Consider the following 7,492-nt stretch of genomic DNA (forward strand, 5'->3'; position numbering starts at 1 on the left):
GCAGTTATACCAGTATATTAGACACATTTAGGGGACAATTGTTATATAAAAGAGGGTGTAATTAAAGGTTAAAAATTATTTCTACTTCAGCAGCAAGTGGGAACAGTTCTACTATCAGGAAGTCAGGTCATTAGTTCGAAAAACATACAAAATGTAAGGTAGGCTGAGTAAATAGCCCTAAAGGAAATGAAGAGTTAAAGAACTATATTCCATTGTGTAAGTGTTCTTGGATAAGTTTAGTAAGAAATTTAGGGTTTGCTGAGACTCACCATGGTCTAAGCTGTATTACGTTATTTAAAACTCATCATGACTGTAGGAGGTAGGTACTATTATCTTTATTTTACAGATGAGGAACTTCAGGCAAAGGGAGTTGAGAAATTTGCCCAAGGTCACCAGAAGGTAAAAGATAGAGCTTATACATAAAAAACTAATGATTTATTGTGTGGTGACTAACATAATACAATAAAAAAAATACAGCTTATAATATAAACACAGGTCTGATTCCAAATACTGGAGTATTACTAAAATTTGGATTATAGAAGGCATATGATAAGTGTTTTCAGGAAGATTTTTCAAAGAACAATGAAGTATTACTTATCATTGCCTTGAAAGTGAAACATTAGGCTTTATTACATGCTTATACAATTAAATTGAAAATCATGCCACAGTGGAAAATAACTAAACCAAGGATATCAGTTCTCACTTTAGCAATAAAATGTAACTTTGGGTCACATGGCAAATTCAACTTATTTTCTAAGTTGAAGGGAATGGTGTACATATAGAACACAATTTAAGCTGATTAAAGTCATTAGCTTTGCCTGTGGATCATACTTATTGAACTGAGATAGGAATCCCTATGTGGCTCTGTGAAGTGTATAATAATAATAACACTTACTGAGCCTTTATGCATCTACTAAACAATTTATATAATACCCTTAATTTTTATATAACAACCAACAGGGCAGTTCCTATCATTACCCTCTTTTTATAGATAAAGAAACTGAGAATTAGAGATGTGTGACTTCTTCTCCAGAGCCACATGGTCAGTAAGTGAAAGAATTTAAATCCAGGCAAGTACAGCCCCAGAGCCTGTGGTGTTGCCTGAAATATGAAAATGGATTAGATCATCATAACACATCTTCCTGGGTGTCAGTTTTACTAAAGGGCAGGAGATTTTGTCTTACATAAAAACTAATGTCAATAAATTATAGAATACACATCAAATATTGAAATAAGTTTATAGTTAAAATGTATAGATTTCAAGAGAGTTTCCTGCTTTCGAAGGGTAGCTTTAGTCCATACCTTCAGGCTCGTCAAAGTACAGGTTCCTCTGACACAAGGGGTACTTAAATGGTAAACTCCCTAGGATGTTTTTCATTTAATTATGGACTGGATACATTGGCACCTCCCAGTGTTTGTTTATTAAACAAATAAAGCTGTTAGACATGCTAGAACCAATGAAAACCGTCTTGTTTGTTAAATTAGCTTGTTCTAGTATACTTTGTCAGTTCAAGACAACACTCATGTATAAATCAGAGGAACTTGAGGACTAGTGCCCCTAAAGGTACTCACATCATAAAAGCAACTACTACCAGAGGAACAGAAAAGTAGCCACAGTTATCACTTAAATAAATCCAGATTAAGCATCTCTGTTGAAGAGTTCATTCATTTTTGTTCACTAAAGATGGCAGAGTAAGAGTTTAACACCTGGAATCAAACCATCTGGTTTTACCTCTGGGCTCTTCTGATTATAAACCATGTGACCTTGGGCAAGTTATTCACTTAAAATCTTAGTTTTCTCATTAAGAACATTAAGGATGATATGAAAATAATATTATATGAGGATAGTATGAGGATAATAATGAACCCCTCAATGTGTTCATTAGAATGAAAGAGTAAAAGTAAAGTACTAGATTCAGTGTCTGATACATTGAAAATTATGAAGTTAGCTATTATTCAGTGACAACTATGAGCACTTACTACATAATTCTTAGGATAATTATCCATTATTAGAGGACCTTTCTTTACTCTTTAATCTGCCCCTAAGACAAAATCATTAACATTGGTAAGAACAACTTTGAATACATAATAATGTTTGTAAATGTGTTGCTTATAGTGACAAACACTTAAAAACACAGAGAATGTCCATCCAATAGGGAAGGCCTCAGTTTCCCAGTCTATATAAGGATATTGGACTAAAGGATCTCTAAAATCCCTTCCACCTCCAACAAGGACAATACTTTGACACAGCTATTAGGTAGGCTTGAGACCACTACTCTAAGCAAAAGGGAAAAAAAAAAATCTAAGGCATTTGATGGGTATTTAAAATTAAGTCACAATGCATAGCACTCTATGTCTAAAGAACACATTAAAAGTAAAAAAAATGTTATTAATACCAAGAACAGAAGTCACTAACACATTGGGAATTATTTTATTATATTTTCAGATATATGTAGTTAGTTATATACAAATTTTATACTCTTAACCTTTATAATAGAATAAAAAATAAATGGCATAAAAATAAACATGAGATATGTTTGAGGTTGAGATAAAGAAGATTATATAATTTCGGACTGTCAGGAAGTTTAAAAGTTCTCAAGAAAGAAAGGAGGCTGTGTATGGTATAAAAATTAAAACAATACTTGGTTTGGAATTTTATTTGTGTTGTGCTGATTTTTTATTTTTTTACCTTTGAAATAACAGAAGATATTCTGTAGGCACATAATGCCAACCAGGATAAGTGGCTATTTGACCTTAGAACTATCAAGATCTAGTACTATTAGTAATATGAAAAGTAGCAAACAATATTGAATTTTAGTTCTATGTGCCATTCTTAGCCCCATTTTAGAGAGGGAGAACAGAGGTAAGAAAAGTGAGGTAGGGGCACCTGGGTGGCTCAGTGGGTTAAGCCTCTGCCTAAGGCTCAGGTCATAATCTCAGGGTCCTGGGATCCAGTCCCGCATCAGATTCCCTGCTGAGCGGGGAGCCTGCTTCCCCTTCTCCCTCTGGAGCACCCCCTGCTTGTGCTCTCTCTCCTTCTCTCACTCTCTGTCAAATAAATAAATGCTTTAAAAAAAAAGAAAAAAAAAGGTAGGTAGCTTGCCCACTATCTAATGCAACTAGCAAAGAGAAAAGAACAGAATTCAAGCCCAGCAATTCTGACTCTAGAACCTACACTAAAAATCAGGTCATAATGTCTTAGTAAGGAAATCAAATGTTAAGACTTGTTAATTATTGGGATTCTCCTCTTTTATACTCTAAGAAAGGGTTTTGTGAATTGTGTGTATGTTGTTTGATATAAAAATGGCCATCGACTCTGAAGAGCTGTGGGATATGTATTTGTTGCACTAAATCAATTAAATATATACTGGTATTCTGAAAAATTTGGCAGAGAACATCCATTTGGGCTTTTTCTATATTGTCCATATGTAATGCAAAATTTAGAAATAGTTACTGTAATCATATACACATGCATGGACACTGGTCACCATTTAAGTTCTTTAAAATTTTCACTCCTTTTTAGAAGAGTTAAATAAAATGCCCCCACACCTGTAATAAAAAAAAAATGTTTGGTTTATTTGAATTTTAATGTAAGAGTTCTTCAAATAAGTACCATGGGCGAAAGATTTTTGAACACCCTCGTAAAAGTGTTCCTCTGCAATGTGGATTTACATTTTTGAACATGTATGCTATTTTTAAGTTTAAAACTAGCATTAGAACAAATATCAAAATTAGTAACTGATTTTCCTTTTCTGTCATTGCATTAATTGTAACTGTCTTTTCAAAATTAAAAAAAAAAAGACTTTATTTATTATTTGACAGAGAACAGCTAAAGATGGAACACAAGCAGAGAGAGTGAGAGAGGGAGAAGCAGGCTTTCTGCTGAGCAGGGAGCCTGATACAGATCTCATCGCAGTACCCCAGCATCATGACCTGAGCTGAAGGCAGATGCTTAATGATTGAGCCAACCAGGTGCCCTGTAATTGCCCTTTTCAACACCATGAAGTAAGGCTATCATGCCAGAAATGTAAATCACAAATATTTTCTTTAAAACTCAAATGTTATAGCTATATACCATATTCTATTCATTTGTGTGTATCTTTATTTTAGGAATGAGTATTGAATGCGATAATGTTGTTTTGAAACTCGCAGATTGAAATAATAACCAATATATGAAATTTGAAACTCACAATATGAAATAATAACCAGTTATTTATGACAATTCTGTCTTGTAATCATAATTTACTAACATCTTGAAAATGCTTTCTGTACATTTTAGTAAACTGGTCTCTCTTATCACAGGTGAGAAAAACAAAGGACTTATTTATGCTCCTGAATAATGCTAGCTACCATTCCTGTGGCAGGGCTGTAGACAGCCACACACTGACGATTCCACAAAAACAGAAAAGCATTTGTGTTTCTTGTTTTGATTTGTCTTCTAGGTTACCAGTGCTATTATTTTCCTTTTCCCTCAGATATCTGAGAGCAAAAATGAAAGGCCAAGGATGAAGATCCAGCTATTTAACTGTCTCCACTATAATTAAATTCTGTTATCTCACAATTTGTTTCTCATTCCCTCCCAAAAATATCTTAGAAATGTTTATAATTTAGGCAATTAAAATAGATACACAATAGAAGAGAATAGAGAGGCCAACACATATATGGACAACTAATTTTTGATGAAGGTACAAAGGTAATTCAGTAGAGAAATGTCCCCAATGCTGGGACAATTCGATACCTAATTTCAATCTATATTTTATACCAGGTACAAAAATAGGTCAGATCTAAATGTGTATAAAACTTCCAAAAAAGCATAGAAGAATATCTTCCTGATTTGGGTTTTTGATCTTGGGCTAGGCAAAGATTTCTTAGAGATGACACCAAAAATATGGTTCATAAAAGAAACAAAGATGATAAATTGGAATGCATCAAAATTACAGACTTCTTTTTTCTGAAAAATAAATCTATGAAAGACACTATTAATAGGATAAAAAGAAAATCCACAGATTAGGAGAAAATACTTGCAGAATTTACATCTGCTAAGGACATGTATCCACATTATATAACAAATTCTCAAGACTCCATAGTAAGACCAGAACCCAACAGGAAAATGGGCAAAATATGAATAGATAGTTCACCAAAGAAGATATGTGGATGGTAAGTCACTACAAAAAAATCATATAATTATATAATTAAATGCACCCTCAGTCATTAGGGAAATGCAAAGTAAAACCAAAATGAGATACTACTTCATACCTATCAAAATGGCTAAATTTAAAAAGAATGACCATACCAAGTGTTGGTGTTCCTAGTAGGAATGCAAAATTATACAACCACTTTGGAAAACAGTTAATTCTTAAAACGTTAAATATACACATAGCATGTGAGTCATCAATTTATTTATATAACATCCCAGAAAATGCAAACTAGTCTATAGAAACAGAGAACAGATCAGTACTTGCCTAGGTAGGAACAAGGACAGGCATAATGAAACTTTTGGGGGTGACAAAAATTTTCATTATCCTGACTGTGGGTGATGAGTTCACAATATGAAGATTTATTAAAACATCACATTGTGTACTTTATGTACAGTTGTATCTATTGTACTTAAATAAAATTATTTTTTAAGAAGAATTAACTTGTGTTTTCAATAAAAGCTGTCTAGATGAATAATAAAAACAAAAAAGAAAAAAAGTAACTCCACAAATAAATGAAATTGCAATGCTTGGCGTCTTAAATATCTATAACAGATAATGCTATAGCACTTATTGCATATTATGTATATGTGTTTGTGTGACAGGGTTGGTAGTAGTTGGGATTGTGTATATGTTCATAACAGGGAAGGTATAAACAGAAATCTAAGAGCCATGGTCAGCCTGAATATACCAATAGATTCTGTGTTAAGCATCATCTCATGCACAAGTATGAACATTTGACCCCCAAAAAGAATATCATAAAATAATGAAACAGAGAACATATCACTATGCAAATAAATTAAAGATGGCCTTATAAAGAATAATAAGCATGTTATATGCTAGAATACTTACAAAAATATTCACAGTAGAAACTATATAATATAATGCATTAATTAAATGTGTTATATAAAGAAAACATTTATGTTCTTTTAGGAAATTGCTATAATAAAATTAAGTTAACTAACAGACCAAGAAAAGCCTCAAAAATGAAAGTACATTACAAGAACCTAAGGTAGCACAGACACATCAAAAGTAGAGCACTATGGTTAGAAGCCACCTATAGTCTTTGGCTTGGGAAAAAGGACACCCAAAAAATCAAAATAGTTCATTAATATCTGTATTTGAGGTTTTTTTACAAGTTTTTTCTGTTTTTATTCTCCTTGTTTCATGCCAAACGTCATTGTTTCATTATGATTAAGTACTAATCCTTGAAAAGTATTGTTTAGATGGCAATTTAAATTGAAATTAGGTAATTTATAATGAAAGCTGTAGTTAAGATGTATTTTCCAATGTTATAAGTCAGAAAGATGTATTTCCTAAAGGAGTCACAGTTGACTTAAATTATTTTTCTGTAGGATTTCACCACTGATTAATTTATTTCTTAATTCAGTGGAAAAGCAAGCAAAATATATAAATAGGTAATTCTCAAATGGACAATAAAAATATAAAAAGAAGGAAATTCATCAAAATGCTAGCAATGGTTATCATTTGATTGTTAATATTCTGTATTTTTACCATCATTTGAATTTTCTATGTCTTTTCTTTCCAATGTTTATATACCTTGAAAATCAGAAATAATAAAAGTAAATTTATTTCCAAAATTGAAGTGTTCCTTAACTTTTTAAAAATATATGACTAAATGACAAAGCATAAATTCTATAATAAAAAGGTAACACAAAGATTAATCTAAACTTTAATATTGTTACTCATTTAAAGTGATAATTCATGTTTTATATTTTAATTTACTATTTGTATTCTATGAACAGATTTAGACACTGAATGTGATTTATTAGGTTATTTTCTACATTAGTATATCAAATCACCCAAATATGAGTTTTTTTTTCTTCCACAGAAATATCAGGCTATCTTCCAACTAAGTCGACTGTAATATATCCTGTGAATTTTTATCCAAATACAGATAGGTAATTCTTGTCATTCATAAAAATGGGCTAAATATATTTCTTACCTTTAATGAAAAGTAAACACTGGTCTTTTGGATTGTACCAATGGAGGTGTTCTGTAGGAGAAATGAATCCTGTAAATAAAAATAATAGATACCTGTTTTTAATCTTCATTTTACAAAAGTTTATTCACATATCACTGGATTTGTAAATCATACGTTAGTGTGGCTGGAATATTACAATGTTAGAAGGAAATTGGTGGCAGATGACGTTGTAAAGTATACCCTGACAGAGGATGCACTTTTCGTCAGCCCAAATTCCCCCTTCCATCTGGCTGTTCATGGAATTGAAAACTGCTGCTCAGAAATATAGAGCAAACCGTCTGCTTTTAAATAA

The 7,492-nt window shown here is 32.0% G+C and overlaps 1 protein-coding gene across 1 annotated transcript in view; it reads right to left on the reverse strand.

The window, feature by feature from the left end:
- Positions 1 to 7,206, reverse strand: part of FAM133A (family with sequence similarity 133 member A) — a 59,622-nt gene extending 52,416 nt beyond the window's left edge. The window contains exon 1 of the mRNA XM_044234987.1: positions 7,162 to 7,206. The gene's annotated coding sequence lies outside the window, so the exon portion shown is untranslated. The remainder of the gene's footprint in view (positions 1 to 7,161) is intronic.
- Positions 7,207 to 7,492: the final 286 nt, after the last annotated feature.

The sequence above is a fragment of the Neovison vison genome, chromosome X, assembly GCF_020171115.1.
Source record: "Neovison vison isolate M4711 chromosome X, ASM_NN_V1, whole genome shotgun sequence".
Taxonomy (NCBI): Eukaryota; Metazoa; Chordata; class Mammalia; order Carnivora; family Mustelidae; genus Neogale; species Neogale vison.